The sequence below is a fragment of the Cryptomeria japonica genome, chromosome 10 (assembly GCF_030272615.1).
Source record: "Cryptomeria japonica chromosome 10, Sugi_1.0, whole genome shotgun sequence".
NCBI lineage: Eukaryota > Viridiplantae > Streptophyta > Pinopsida > Cupressales > Cupressaceae > Cryptomeria > Cryptomeria japonica.
This window is the reverse complement of record NC_081414.1, coordinates 551,271,584-551,287,386: the sequence shown is the minus strand read 5'-3', so window position 1 is coordinate 551,287,386 and position 15,803 is coordinate 551,271,584.

The window sequence follows — 15,803 nt, the reverse complement described above, 5'->3', positions numbered from 1 at the left end:
AAAAAATCATCAGAAATTTAATAATGTGTCGATTGGAAGTTTGGAAGAAAGTGATACCTTCTTTTAGTAAAATAAATAGTTTAGTAATTTCTTCCCCGATGACGTGAAATAGATAATGGAAAAGATGGCAAGTTTATTTTATGTTTTCGCTTGTGTTAAGTACTAGCAAGGCTTTGATAGGTTTGTTTGGACCCTGTCATCTAGTTACTTGTGTTGGTCATAGCCGGTTACATCCCTAGTTAGAGTATCATCAGTTAATAGAACCCGTAATTGCTTTGAAGTGTTCAGTTGGATCCGCTTCAAAAGGGATCATTATGTAAATTCTGATTGAGGTGTCTATTGTATATTGGTTGTGTTCGCCTAAATGGCAAAGATGTAAAAGACTTATAAATTATGTATTCCTAACGATATTAATATCAAAGGGGTCTTGCAGTTGAGCAGACCCAGAGATGTAGCCCTTTAGGGGAAAAACTCCAAGATCATATCCGTGTTATGCGATGCCTTGTCCCTTTATTTCATATTATAAGTTATCATGTATGGTTTCTTTTCATAAGTGAATGGTGGGAATTTGACGAAGCTAAATCAAAGTGCATAAAATTATTCATCTTGATAAATGTAGTAATCAGGTTCATAAAACATTGTAAATTATGATTATGGATAAGTATTTGGTTTATATTAATTAAGAGAAGTAATAGTGGAAAGAATCTCGCTAGGTTACCATTATTGTTTTAGTTTGATATAAGTTGGTAAATTGAACGAATGTGAATGGGTAACAAAGTTAGAATTAATGTCATAATTTCTAAGTTGAAATCTAAAGGATGAACACCATATAGGTATTTACTTTTTATCTTAGTAAATGAGTATCGCCATGTTAATTATATTTCGCTATATTAGATGAATTTGTTTAGTTATTTCACGTTTTAATCTTAACAAATAATCCTTGCCAAATTAACTTGATAATTGGGTGAACTCACCTATTTATCCATAATTCTAACCCTATTAAAAGAATCTCTTTATGATTGCTAAAATTGAACTGAAAAGCGAAGAATTCGTATAGTTGTTTATATCTTAATCTTAGTAAATGTATCTCTTCATATTAACTTCATTTAACTAAAAAGAGTGACATGCATCAAGATAGTTATATTCTAATCCTAATGGAAGAACATCACTATGAACTTATATTTTAATCCTGTAATAATGAATATCATCTTGCTAACTATATTTTAATTAAAGGGATGAACTCATGTGTTCCTATTACATTTTCACCTTAATGAATTGAGCTCCATCTATTAGCATTATTAAAACTTCAATGAATGAACTCTATGGCTACTTACATTTTATCCTCCATAAAAGAACTACGACTCATTAGTTGGTTATGCTTGATTTCAAATGATGGAACCTCACTCTTTTAATGGTAGTTTAATCCTTAATGAATGAATCTCATCTTATTAACCATACTTTTAATTATAAAGGATGATATCAATTGTGGGTGGTTACCTTAAACCCAAATGAATGAACTCTGCGACATTAATCGCATTGAACCTTTGGGAGGCCTCTTAAAATTATTATATTTTAAAGTGCATTGAGTAAGAAACCTCACGATGGCCTCCTATCCACCAAAAATAAATGAACGCTTCCTAAAATTCTAAGATGTCAATTTATCGAACATATATATGTCCATGTCGTATGCATTATCTCGTATTTAAGATATCCAGCTTATTGGATCTTTTGATGCAAGTTGAGTTAGGTGCAAGGTTGCATAATCACGTTGGGAAACTCCTTAGGTTCGTTTAGCCTTCCGCTGTGTTATCTCAGTTTTAGATAACTCCTAATTATCTTAAAGTTGTAACTTATTATTAACGCTCGTAATTATTATTATTATAAAATTATTTAAAAAAAAAAAATATTTACACTCTATTTGAGTGTTTTTAACTTAAACCCTTAGGGGTTTCCTGGCAGGGCATTACACTTGGTTTCAGAGCCCATGTTGCAACACTGGGATCTCTGGTTTCGCTTGTGCCCTTAGTTGGTGTGTGTGTGTCTACCTTATGTTGTATGCTTTTCCACCTTGATGTGAGGGTGTGATTTAACAAACCCTACTTGTGTGTAACGTTTGTGTTCACACCTTGTTTTCACCTTATTGATGTGGGTGTTTTGGGAATAATTATAGGTGTTTTGTCTGCTTATTGAGGTCTTGGTCTATGATTTCTCTTACTTTGAAAGGGACTCATATGTACCTTTGATCTTGACTTGTTTTACTCTTTTGACTAATCCATCTGGGTTGGTTGTTAATATCTTGAATCTAAAAGTATGGTATGTGCTTGTTTATGGTATTGATCGATTTTAATGATTGTCCACTTGAAAGACTAGTATGGCAAATGTTATTGCTTATTATGTAGTACATTGAGTGATTATGACCCTTCTTCTTCTCTCTCTCTAGTTAATTAAAAGGATTTGATATGGGTAATTATCTCTTATTTAAGTTTTCTTATTGCAAGAGAAAGGATGATATTTCTTGAGCCCTTGTTTGAGCTTCATAACATTTTTGTGTTTTAGATTGTGAAAGGGATTGGTTTGGGAGTTAACTTTTGGTTAATGAAAGAAAATGGTATGTTTGCATTAAAGGGTTCTCCATGTGCTTGGTAGGAGTATTATAATTAAATCCCATCTTAAGTAAGGTTCATTAATATGCGCATAGTCGATTTTGTGAAAATTGCTTGATGTGAAAGGAATACAAAAAGAGGACATGTTATAGTAGCTTCAGGAGTGTATTAATGTGTTCCTCGAAAGATGGTTTTATGTGCTTATTCAACTAGTGTGATCGGCACATGCCTTATTTGCGGGGTACACTGCCATGTGGGATACATCCATTGCGTGCCTTGTCTGCTTGGAGTATTGCCATGCTATGCTGAGACACGATGCAGGATGTAGTAGACATTTCCATGCGGCCTACCGATAGGTATAGGGTAGAGGCATGCCATGTGACGACGTGATGCAGGGTGATGTCGAGGTGCACACTGCCATGCCATGCGAATGTGTGACCTGGCCACACCACATGATGAGCTACTAGGATAGCTAGACGATTGTCCCTTCCTTCCTCGTTGGTGGCTAGCTGCTAGTCACGTAGTGATGTAATGTGCACTAATGATTTTCTTTTATTTATTTATTTATTTCCTTGTTGGCCAGCAATTTATTATATTTTGACCTTGACAGTTTAGCCACGATCTTGAAATCTTAATCTTACTTGATTTGATGTTGCATATTCGGAAATTATTTTCTTGTCTTACTGTTGGAATTGACAATTATTATCTTTATTCGTTTGTACTTTGGTGGCTAAACCGGTTTATGCTTGTTGTTTTCATATGTTGGTCTTGTGTTGCAATGTGAATTCCTCTCCAAGAATGTAGGATACGGTCTTGGATGAGTGTATATGAGGAAGTAGACCTAGGGAACTTTGAGGATGGAGGTATGTGAGGCTGTGAGACAGCTAGGATCCACTACCTACCTATGAGTGGTGACTATCTCTTGGAGGCTAAACACCTTACGCAACAAGGGATATTCACGATGGACTTGTATGGAAGGTAGCACCACTATGGTGTACCCTAGCACCATCAAGACCTTGAGTGAGATGTTGGATATTTGTTGATCATGTATTTGTTCTGAGAGTAGGCATAGAGATGAGGATCATGTATGATACCTTTGACCGAGCATTAGACATGCTCACATGTGGCCTTTTGTGTTGTGCAAACCAGTCTTGTGGATGGATATTATGTGCAATCATGGATTAAATGGTATTAACTTGTCACTATGTTATGGGGCATAGTCATTGGAAAGGTTCTTGTATGTCTGAAAAGTGTAAACAATTGAGTTCTTACGTTGCTCTTATTTGTCAAAAGTTAACTTGGTTGTAGAAATTGATATTTGAAGCTAGTTCTATGTGATAAAGTTTTGTGAAAGAGATGAATTGGTGAAAGAAATTGACCTTGAGGGCATATTTTCTTGTCATGTTTGATAAATGAGTATGATAATTGTGTCTATATATTTTAATTGCTTTAATTTGGTGTAATAAAATGGGAAAATTCTCGTTTCTTTACTATGATTGTGTGTAAATTCTAGAAAATTTTAAGATGTGAATGATGTTAGATGCATTTTGTTAATGGATATAGACATTTGTAGAAGATTTATAAATAATGTTCTAAAATGTTGACAAAATAGTTGTTTGTGCAAATTGATAATTGTTGATTGAGTTTAAGGGCTAATGCGTGTTGTATGACTTCCGTTTAGCCTTGCGACTTCCAGGAGTAAGTCGGAGCCTAGTGGGGGAGAATGTAATGCCCCTACCCTAGTCAAACTTGTAAAACCCGTTTGACCTTGGTTGACTTCCTATGTGGCATTTTTGAATGGTTGGTTAACCATGATGCAAGGTTGTAGATTAGATAATTTAAATAATTGTTCATACCTATTATTGTGCTTTTGCATCGATTCTTGTGTAAATGTAATGGTTTCCTAATTTTTGTGATAAATCTCGAGCTAATGCCTTCATTGAATATGTATATGTATATGTATGCTTGCATGATTTATGGGTGCAGGAGATTGCAGGTACAACACCTCCTAGGGCGAGGTTCATCTCCTTTGGGATTTGTAGGGTTGAGTATGTCTCCTCCATCCTTAGAATTCGGATTTGGGGGTCATAAAACTCTCGTCTTGCATTAGCCATGGTCAGGTGAGCGTCGTGTGTGATCTGTAGGTTTTTTTTTTATTTAATTGGGTTGCGTGTCATGTGATTGTGACTTCCCTGGTTTGCATGCCTTGTGCGGGGTAAGTGGAGTTTGTTATCCTAAGTATTTAATTCAATTTAATGAGTGGATGTACGCATTAGCAATTTATAAATTTAAAATAGGTAGTTTCTTTTATATGATTAATCGTTAATTTAAAGAGATCACTCTAATTATAATTGTAGCAAGCTTAAAGTATTTAACTTGAATTAATGTGTTCATTTACGCATTAGTAGTTGAGAAAATTAGAATAAATAGGTTTCTTTCATGAGATTAGTCACTTATTAATAAGGTCACTTTATTATGTTGTAGCGAGTTAATTTAATAGTTAATTTAAAAAAAATAAAATAATGAAATTCAATGAGTTATGCATTCTAGAAAGGAAAGATTTAAAGTCTTTTGGAAATAGAAATAAATTAATCATTTTCGCATTTTACAAAAAGAAAGTGGAAAATTTAATTATTTAAAGGAAATTATTTTTAAACTTGTAAAGTCGATATAGTATAAAAGATTGATTTTTTTGGAAATTTAAATTTATCTAAATGCTTGACCCTGGTCAATAGTTTTGAAATATAATGTAGGCCTAAATTAATATTGAGAAATTAGAATTTAAAACTATATAAGAGATAGAAGCATTTTAATTTTAATTAGAATAAAACGAGTTAGATTTATTGAGTAGTGGAAAAGAATGACTTCCATTTTCATTTTCTTTTATTTTAAAAAAAAATTGCTTAAATTCGAAATTGAAAATTAGGTCAAAAAAAGGGGGTTTCTCATTTTAACCTAGTTGTTGAAATATTTTGGGGGTTCTTCTTTTGGGGGGGCTTTTGGAGAAAAGAAAGGGGGATATTTTGGGAGAATGGATTTTTCTTCCTACAAGTGGGCTCTTCTTCAAAAATCCTTGCCAGGAAAGCTAAAGGAGGTAGGTTTCTTGTTATCCCTTATTTCATTGTGAATCAAAAAAAAATGTGTTTGTTTCTTCCTCATGAAATTCTGTTTGTTTTGAAAAAAAAATCCATATTGGTTGTGTTTTAAATCAAGAATGTTAAAAGGTTCAAGGGTTTTGAATAAATCCTGCCCATTTTAAAGTTTTCTTAGGTTTTTAGGAAATCATGACTGCTGGAAAAGAAAAGGGTTTCCCATTTTATTATTTTTGGTCATTCTGAAAAAAAAAAAAAAAAAAAAAAAAATTATTTCAGACCCTTGTGGGACTGTGAAAGAATTAAATGGGGAGGTTATCTTGGTTTATCTTCATTCCATCAAATGGGGTTATTTCATTGTTTTTCTTTCAAAAAAAAAAAATCAAATATTAAAAAGAATGGTAAGGAATGTAAAATCGAAATAAATTCGATTCAAAAGAATTTTTTTAAAAAAATATATAGAAAAAAAATAATAATAATAAAATAAATGTTTAAGCGGCTAGCTTTGGAGGACGGAGGAGCTGAGGGCTCTACCCGCACCCTGCTCCCCATAGGCCTCAGGGACCTACAGCCACTAAGTGGGCCGCAGGGATCCCTGCGTTCACTGTGGCCACAGGGTAAAACCTGCGACCACGGTGGCCATAGGTAAACCCTACATCCACAGTGGTCGCAGGGGGAATCCCTATGCCACAGTATGGCACTGAGGGAGTTGCGGGATTTCCCGCCTCTTCTGTGTTGGAAGGTGGGCCCCGCAGTGCCCCTTTTTTAAAAATATTTATTTTAGTTTTCATTTTATTTTAGTTTAAATTTTTTTTTTTAATTATTATTTAAAAAAATATAATACAATAAAATAAACAATTTGATTTTAAAGGCAGTTTTCTTAAATATAGATTTAGTTAATAATTAATTTATTTTTTTAATATATATATTTAATGTGAAAATTAATTTATCTATTAATAAATAATTAATTCGAAATCGTACGTTATTGAACAATACTATTAATATATATATTTTTAAAGAAATTTATATATATTTATATTTTGAATAGTATTTAATAACTAGTGATTTTTTTTAGATAATACAGTATTCAAGAAACACATAGTGATTCTATCTAATCATCCTGAGAACTTAGAAACAAAAATCTAAAATGTATAAGTATTTTAAGTTCGTCATGGAAATTCCGAAAAGCTCAAATGACATGCTAAATAAAAGATCATCAGAAATTTAATAATGTGCTGATTGGAAGTTTGGAAGAAAGTGATACCTTCTTTTAGTAAAATAAATAGTTTAGTTATTTCTTCCCCGATGATGTGAAATAGATAATGGAAAAGATGGCAAGTTTATTTTATGTTTTCGCTTGTGTTAAGTACTAGCAAGGCTTTGATAGGTTTGTTTGGACCCTGTCATTTGGTTACTTGTGTTGGTCATAGCCGATTATGTCCCTAGTCAAAGTATCGTCAGTCAATAGAACCCGTAATTGCTTTGAAGTGTTCAGTTGGATCCGCTTCAAAAGGGATCATTATGTAAATTCCAACCGAGGTGTCTATTGTATATTGGTTGTGTTCGCCTAAGTGGCAAAGATGTAAAAGACTTATAAATTATGTATTTCTAACAATATTAATACCAAAGGGGTCTTGCAGTTGAGTAGACCCGGAGATGTAGCCCTTTAGGGGTGAACTCCGAGATCATATCCGTGTTATGTGATGCCTTGTCTCTTTATTTCATATGATAAGTTATCATGTATGGTTGATTTTCATAAGTGAATGGTGGGAATTTGACAAAGCTAAATCAAAGTGCATAAAATTATTCATCTTGATAAATGTAGTAATGAGGTTCATAAAACATTGTAAATTATGATTATGGATAAGTATTTGGTTTATGTTAATTAAGAGAAGTAATAGTGGACAGAATCTTGCTAGGTTACCATTATTCTTTTAGTTTGATATAAGTTGGTAAATTGAATGAATGTGAATGGGTAACAAAGTTAGAATTAATGTCATAATTTCTAAGTTGAAATCTAAAGGATGAACACCATATAGGTATTTGTTTTTTATCTTAGTAAATGAGTATCACCATGTTAATTATATTTCGCTATATTGGATGAATTTGTTTAGTTATTTCACGTTTTAATCTTAACAAATAATCCTTACCAAATTTACTTGATAATTGGGTGAACTCACCTATTTATCCATAATTATAACCCTAATAAAAGAATCTCTTTATGATTGCTAAAATTGAACTGAAAAGCAAAGAATTCGTATAGTTGTTTAGATCTTAATCTTAGTAAATGTATCTCCTCATATTAACTTCATTTAACTAAAAAGAGTGACATGCATCAAGATAGTTATATTCTAATCCTAATGGAAGAATGTCACTATGAACTTATATTTGAATCCTGTAATAATGAATATCATCTTGCTAACTATATTTTAATTAAAGGGATGAACTCATGTGTTCCTATTACATTTTCACCTTAATGAATTGAGCTCCATCTATTAGCATTATTAAAACTTCAATGAATTAACTCTATGTCTACATACATTTTATCCTCCATAAAAGAACTACGACTCATTAGTTGGTTATGCTTGATTTCAAATGAAGGAACCTCACTCTTTTAATGGTAGTTTAATCCTTAATGAATGAATCTCATCTTATTAACCATACTTTTAATTATAAAGGATGATATCAATTGTGGGTGGTTACCTTAAACCCAAATGAATGAACTTTGTGACATTAATCGCATTGAACCTTATGGGAGGCCTCTTAAAATTATTATATTTTAAAGTGCATTGGGTAAGTAACCTCGCGATGGCCTCCTAACCATGTCGTATGCATTATCTCTTATTTAAGATATCCACCTTATTGGATCTTTTGACACAAGTTGAGTTAGGTGCAAGGTTACGTAATCGCGTTGGGAAACTCCTTAGGTTCGTTTAGCCTTCCATTGTGTTATCTAAGTTTTAGATAACTCCTAATTATCTTAATGTTGTAACTTATTATTAATGCTAGTAATTATTATTATTATAAAACAATTTAAAAAAAAAAATATTTACACTCTATTTGAGTGTTTTTAACTTAAACCCTTAGGGGTTTCCTAGCGAGGCATTACACTTGGTATCAGAGCCCATGTTGCAACACTAGGATCTCTGGTTTGGCTTGTGCCCTTATTTGGTGTGTGTGTGTGTCTACCTTATGTTGTATGCTTGTCCACCTTGATGTGAGGGTGTGATTTAACAAACCCTACTTGTGTGTAACGTGTGTGTTCACACCTTGTTTTCACCTTATTGATGTGGGTGTTTTGGGAATAATTATAGGTGTTTTGTCTTCTTATTGAGGTCTTGGTCTATGATTTCTCTTACTTTGAAAGGGAGTTGTATGTACCTTTGATCTTGAGTTGTTTTACTCTTTTGACTAATCCATCTGGGTTGGTTGTTAATATCTTGAATCTAAAAGTACGGTATGTGCTTGTTTATGGTATTGATCGATTTAAATGATTGTCCACTTGAAAGAGTAGTATGGCTAATGTTAATGCTTATTATGTAGTACATTTAGTGATTATGACTCCTCTTCTTCTCTCTCTCTAGTAAATTAAAAGGATTTGATATGGGTAATTATCTCTTATTTAAGTTTTCTTATTGCAAGAGAAAGGATGATATTTCTTGAGCCCTTGTGTGAGCCTCATAACATTTTTGTGTTTTAGATTGTGAAAGGGATTGGTTTGGGAGTTAATTTTTGGTTAATGAGAGGAAATGGTATGTTTGTATTAAAGGGTTCTCCATGTGCTTGGTAGGAGTATTATAATTAAATCCCATCTTAAGTAAGGTGCATTAATATGCGCATAGTCGATTTTGTGAAAATTGCTTGATGTGAAAGGAATACCAAAAGAGGACATGTTATAGTAGCTTCAGGAGTGTATTAATATGTTCCTCAAAAGATGGTTTTATGTGCTTATTCAACTAGTGTGATTTAGGACCTATTAAGAGACGCACCATTTAACTTGCTTTGGATATAGATAACTGTGTTATTGTGTTTCAGAAAGAGTAAATGAAAGACTTGTTAAATTGTATGCATTAAATGTGTAATATCTAGTAGATAGCTCTTCATTTACCTTCTTGTCATATTATAAACTTTCGATGTTAGATTTCATGTATTATTGTATTGTATTACGAATAGTGATTGTTCTCAAGAAGACTTGTATTACAAAAAAAAAAAGATTGTTTGTCTTGAATTCTTGATCAGAAAACTAGAACATTATAGTGCAACAATAATGATTAGAAATGTCATGTTAGGTTGCTTTGGCACCGTCCTAAAAGATAGCGAAATGAAAACCATCCAACTAAAATGATAGACTTATATCTGAGCATATGGTGTGATCTTGAAGTTCTTGTGTATTCGTAGGAAATAGATGATTTTCCAACTCTTTTCCTCCTCTTGTCTAAATTATAGGATTTGTTTTTTTGAAATACTATCTAGAATGCAGTGATCTAAGAAAAAGAATTCTTATAACGCACATGAAATTGTATGTTGCTTTGGGCTTGTAATTGAAAGGGGAAAGTTTTTCATCTTGGAAATGGAAATTGCATAGTTAGTAATGTGAATGAAAATGCTTAGGGGAAATTGAGAAAGATATCAGAATGATGTTATTTCTTTGTGTAAATTTGATTTGTTGAGAATTTCAGTACGTGGGTCTAGAGTAAACTTTATTTAGTGATTCATGTGTAAAGAATAATTAAAACTTCCCTAAAGTATATGTTAGCATAATGTAAAGTACTCCACATAAATGTGACTAAACCAGTAATGGTGCTATTTTGTGTGTGTTGTAAGAAACCCGTACTTGCTATGTGCGCCCATGGGATGGTGAAGTAATCAACCATGGGGAATGTGTTTGCTTATGAGTATGGGAAACCATACCTATCTATGTGGTGTTGCTTATCTGTTTCCTTACTGAGTGCCAACCCATGGGTTGTTGATAAGTCAGTATGTGAAGGGGTAGTAGTAGGAGTCACCATTCCTTGAATAGTATGAACAACGTACAAGTAATGTCGACGCGAAGTGACTTTAGCTTCCCTATTCTGAGGAAAAATATAGTTTTGTAATGAAACTGTAACATAGGTGAACTCAATACTTCGCCTTGTGATGAACCGATCTATGAGGTTCATGTGTGCCAGCGAAATTCTTATCCTTTATTTTGAGCATATAGATGATCGTTCTTGAGCATATTGATGGATTTTATTGGAGCATCTATTGCCTTGTCTTCATGAGAGGCATGTTATTTTTCTTGCATAAGTTGCCAACTGACTAGTGTTGGTAGACTTGTGGGTAGACCTTAGCCATGTATACCTCTGGCTTACAGTGGGTATCCTAAGAGGAACATCGCTATGCGGGGTGTGACCGGCACATGCCTTATCTGTGGGGTACACTGCCATGCGGGATACATCCATTGCGTGCCTTGTCTGCTTGGAGTATTGCCCTGCCATGCTGAGACATGATGCAGGATGTAGTAGACATTTCCATGTGGCCTACCGATAGGTACAGGGTAGAGGCATGCCGTGTGACGACGTGATGCGGGGTGTTGTCGAGGTACACACTACCATGCCATGTGGATGTGTGACTTGGCCACACCACATGATGAGCTACTAGGATAGCTAGACGATTGTCCCTTCCTTCCTCATTGGTGGCTAGCTGCTAGTCATGTAGTGATGTAATGTGCACTTATGATTTTCTTTTATTTATTTATTTATTTCCTTGTGGGCCAGCAATTTATTTTATTTTGACCTTGACAGTTTAGCCACGATCTTGCAATCTTGATCTTACTTGATTTGATGTTGCAAATCCAAAAATTATTTTCTTGTCTTACTATTGGAATTGACAATTATTATCTTTATTCGTTTGTACTTTGGTGGCTAAACTAGTTTATGCTTGTTGTTTTTGTATGCTGGTCTTGTGTTGCAATGTGAATTCCTCTCCAAGAATGTAGGAGATGGTCTTGGATGTGTGTATATGAGGAAGTATACGTAGGGAACCTTGAGGATGGAGGCATGTGAGGCTGTGAGATAGCTAGGATCCACTACCTACCTATGAGTGGTGACTATCTCTTGGAGGCTAAACACCTTACGCAACAAGGGATATTCATAAGGGACTTGTATGGAAGGTAGCACCGCTATGGTGTACCCTGGCACCATCAAGCCCTTGAGTGAGATGTTGGATATTTGTTGATCATATATTTGTTTTGAGAGCAGGCATAGAGATGAGGATCGTGTATGTTACCTTTGACCGAGCATTAGACATGCTCACATGTGGCGTTTTGTGTTGTGCAAACCAGTCTTGTGGATGGATATTATGTGCAATCATAGACTAAATGGTATTAACTTGTCACTATGTTATGGGGCATAGTCATTGGAAAGGTTCTTGTATGTTTGAAAAGTGTAAACAATTGAGTTCTTACATTGCTCTTATTTGTCGAAAGTTAACTTTGTTGTAGAAATTGATATTTGAAGCTAGTTCTATGTGATAAAGTTTTGTGAAAGAGATGAATTGGTGAAAGAAATTGACCTTGAGGGCATATTTTCTTGTCATGTTTGATAAATGAGTATGATAACTATGTCTATATATTTTAATTTCTTTAATTTGGTGTAATAAAATGGGAAAATTCTCATTTCTCTACTATGATTGTGTGTAAATTCTAGAATATTTTAAGATGTGAATGATGTTAGATGCATTTTGTTAATGGATATAGACATTTGTAGAAGATTTATAAATAATGTTCTAAAATGTTGACAAAATAGTTTTTTGTGCAAATTGATAATTTTTAATTGAGTTTAAGGGCTAATACGTGTTGTATGACTTCCATTTAGCCTTGCAACTTCCAGGAGTAAGTCAGAGCCTAGGGGGGGAGAATGTATTGCCCCTACCCTAGTCAGACCTGTAAAACCCATTTGACCTTGGTTGACTTCCTATGTGGCATTTTTGAATGGTTGGTTAACCATGATGCAGGGTTGTAGATTAGATAATTTAAATAATTGTGCATACCTATTATTGTGCTTTTGCATCGATTCTTGTGTAAATGTAATGGTTTCCTAATTTTTGTGATAAATCTCGAGCTAACGCCTTCATTGAATATGTATATGTATATGTATGCTTGCGTGATTCATGGGTGCAAGAGATTGTAGGTACAACACCTCCTAGGGCGAGGTTCATCTCCTTCGGGATTCGCAGGGTTGAGTATACCTCCTCCATCCTTAGAATTCAGATTTGGGGGTCATAAAACTCTCATCTTGCCTTAGCCATGGTCAGGTGAGCATCGTGTGTGGTCTGTAGGTTTTTTTTTCTTTTTGTTGGGTTGCGTGTCATGTGATTGGTGGACTTCCTCAGTTTGCATGCCTTGTGCGGGGTAAGTGGAGTTTGTTATCCTAAGTATTCAATTCAATTTAATGAGTGAATGTACGCATTAGCAATTTATAAATTTAAAATAGGTAGTTTCTTTTATATGATTAATCGTTAATTTAAAGAGATCGCTCTAATTATAATTGTAGCAAGCTTAAAGTATTTAACTTGAATTAATATGTTCATTTACGCATTAGTAGTTGAGAAAATTAGAATAAATAGGTTTCTTTCATGAGATTAGTCACTTATTAAAAAGGTCGCTTTATTATGTTTTAGCGAGTTAATTTAATAGTTAATTTAGAAAAAAAAAAAAAACAATGAAATTCAATGAGTTATGCGTTCTAGAAAGGAAAGATTTAAAGTCATTTGGAAATAGAAATAAATTAATCATTTTCGCATTTTGGAAAAAGAAAGTGGAAAATTTTATTATTTAAAGGAAATTATTTTTAAACTTGTAAAGTTGATATAGTATAAATGATTGATTTTTTTGGAAATTTAGATTTATCTAAATGCTTGACCCTGGTCAATAGTTTTGAAATATAATGTAGGCCTAAATTAATATTGAAAAATTAGAATTTAAAACTATATAAGAGATAGAAGCATTTTAATTTTAATTAGAATAAAACGAGTTAGATTTATTGAGTAGTGGAAAAGAATGACTTCCATTTTCATTTTCTTTTATTTAAAAAAAAAATGCTTATATTCGAAATTGAAAATTAGGTCAAAAAAAGCGGGTTTCTCATTTTAACCTAGTTGTTGAAATATTTTGGGGGTTCTTCTTTTTGGGGGGCTTTTGGAGAAAAGAAAGGGGGAGATTTTGGGAGGATGGATTTTTCTTCCTATAGGTGGGCTCTTCTTCAAAAATCCTTGCCAGGAAAGCTAAAGGATGTAGGTTTCTTGTTATCCCTTATTTCATTATGAATAAAAAAAAAATGTGTTTGTTTCTTCCTCATGAAATTTTGTTTGTTTTGAAAAAAAAATCCATATTGGTTGTGTTTTAGATCAAGAATGGTAAAAGGTTCAAGGGTTTTGAATAAATCCTGCCCATTTGAAAGTTTTCTTGGGTTTTTAGGAAATCATGACTGCTGGAAAAGAAAAGGGTTTCCCATTTTGTATTTTTGGTCATTCTGAAAAAAATAAAAATAAATTAATTCAGACCCTTGTGGGACTGTGAAAGAATTAAATGGGGATGTTATCGTGGTTTATCTTCATTCCATCAAATGGGGTTATTTCATTGTTTTTCTTTCAAAAAAAAAAATCAAATATTAAAAAGAATGGTAAGGAATGTAAAATCGAAATAAATTTGATTCAAAAGAAATTTTTTCTTTTTAAATATAGAAAAAAATAATAATAATAAAATAAATGTTTATGAGGCTAGGGTTGGAGGGCGGAGGAGCCGAGGGCTCTACCTGCACCCTCCACCCCATAGGCCACAGGGACCTGCAACCACTAAGTGGGCCATAGGGATCCCTGCGTTCACTATGGTCACAAGGTAAAACCTATGAGTTTATGCGGCTAGGGTTGGAGGGCGGAGGAGCCAAGGGCTCTACCCGCACCCTCCTCCCCACAGGCCACAAGGACCTACAGCCACTATGTGGGCCGTAGGGATCCCTGCGTTCACTGTGGCCACAGGGTAAAACATGCGACCACAGTGGCCGCATGGAAACCCTGCGTCCACAGTGGCCGTAGGGGAAATCCCTGTGCCACAGTATGGTAGCGAGGGAGCTGTCGGATTTCCCGCCTCTTCCATGTTGGAAGGTGGGCCCCGTACTGCCCCTTTTTTTTATTATTTATTTTAGTTTTCATTTTACATTAGTTTTAAATTTATTTTTTATTATTATTTAATAAAATATATATAATACAATAAAATAAACAATTTGATTTTAAAGGCAGTTTTCTTAAATATAGATTTAGTTAATAATTAATTTGTTTTATTAATATATATATTTAATGTGAAGGTTAATTTATGTATTAATAAATAATTAATTCGAAATCGTACGTTAGTGAACAATACTATTAATATATATATTTTTAAAGAAATTTATATATATTTATATGTTGAATAGTATTTAATAACTAGTGATTTTTTTTAAATAATACAATATTCAGGAAACACATAGTGATTCTATCTAATCATCCTGAGAACTTAGAAACATAAATCTAAAATGTATAAGTATTTTAAGTTCATCATGGAAATTCCGAAAAGCTCAGATGACATGCTAAAAAAAAGATCATAAAAAATTTAATAATGTGTCGATTGGAAGTTTGGAAGAAAGTGATACCTTCTTTTAGTAAAATAAATAGTTTAGTTATTTCTTCCCCGATGATGTGAAATAGATAATGGAAAAGATGGCAAGTTTATTTTATGTTTTCGCTTGTGTTAAGTACTAGCAAGGCTTTGATAGGTTTGTTTGGACCCTGTCGTCTGGTTACTTGTGTTGGTCATAGCCGGTTACGTCCCTAGTCAGAGTATCGTCAGTTAATAGAACCCGTAATTGCTTTGAAGTGTTCAGTTGGATCCTTTTCAAAAGGGATCATTATGTAAATTCTGACCGAGGTGTCTACTGTATATTGGTTGTTTTCGCCTAAGTGGAAAAGATGTAAAAGACTTATAAATTATGTATTGCTAACCATATTAATACCAAAGGGGTCTTGCAGTTGAGTAGACCTAGAGATGTAGCCCTTTAAGGGTGAACTCCGAGATCATATCCGTGTTATGCGATGC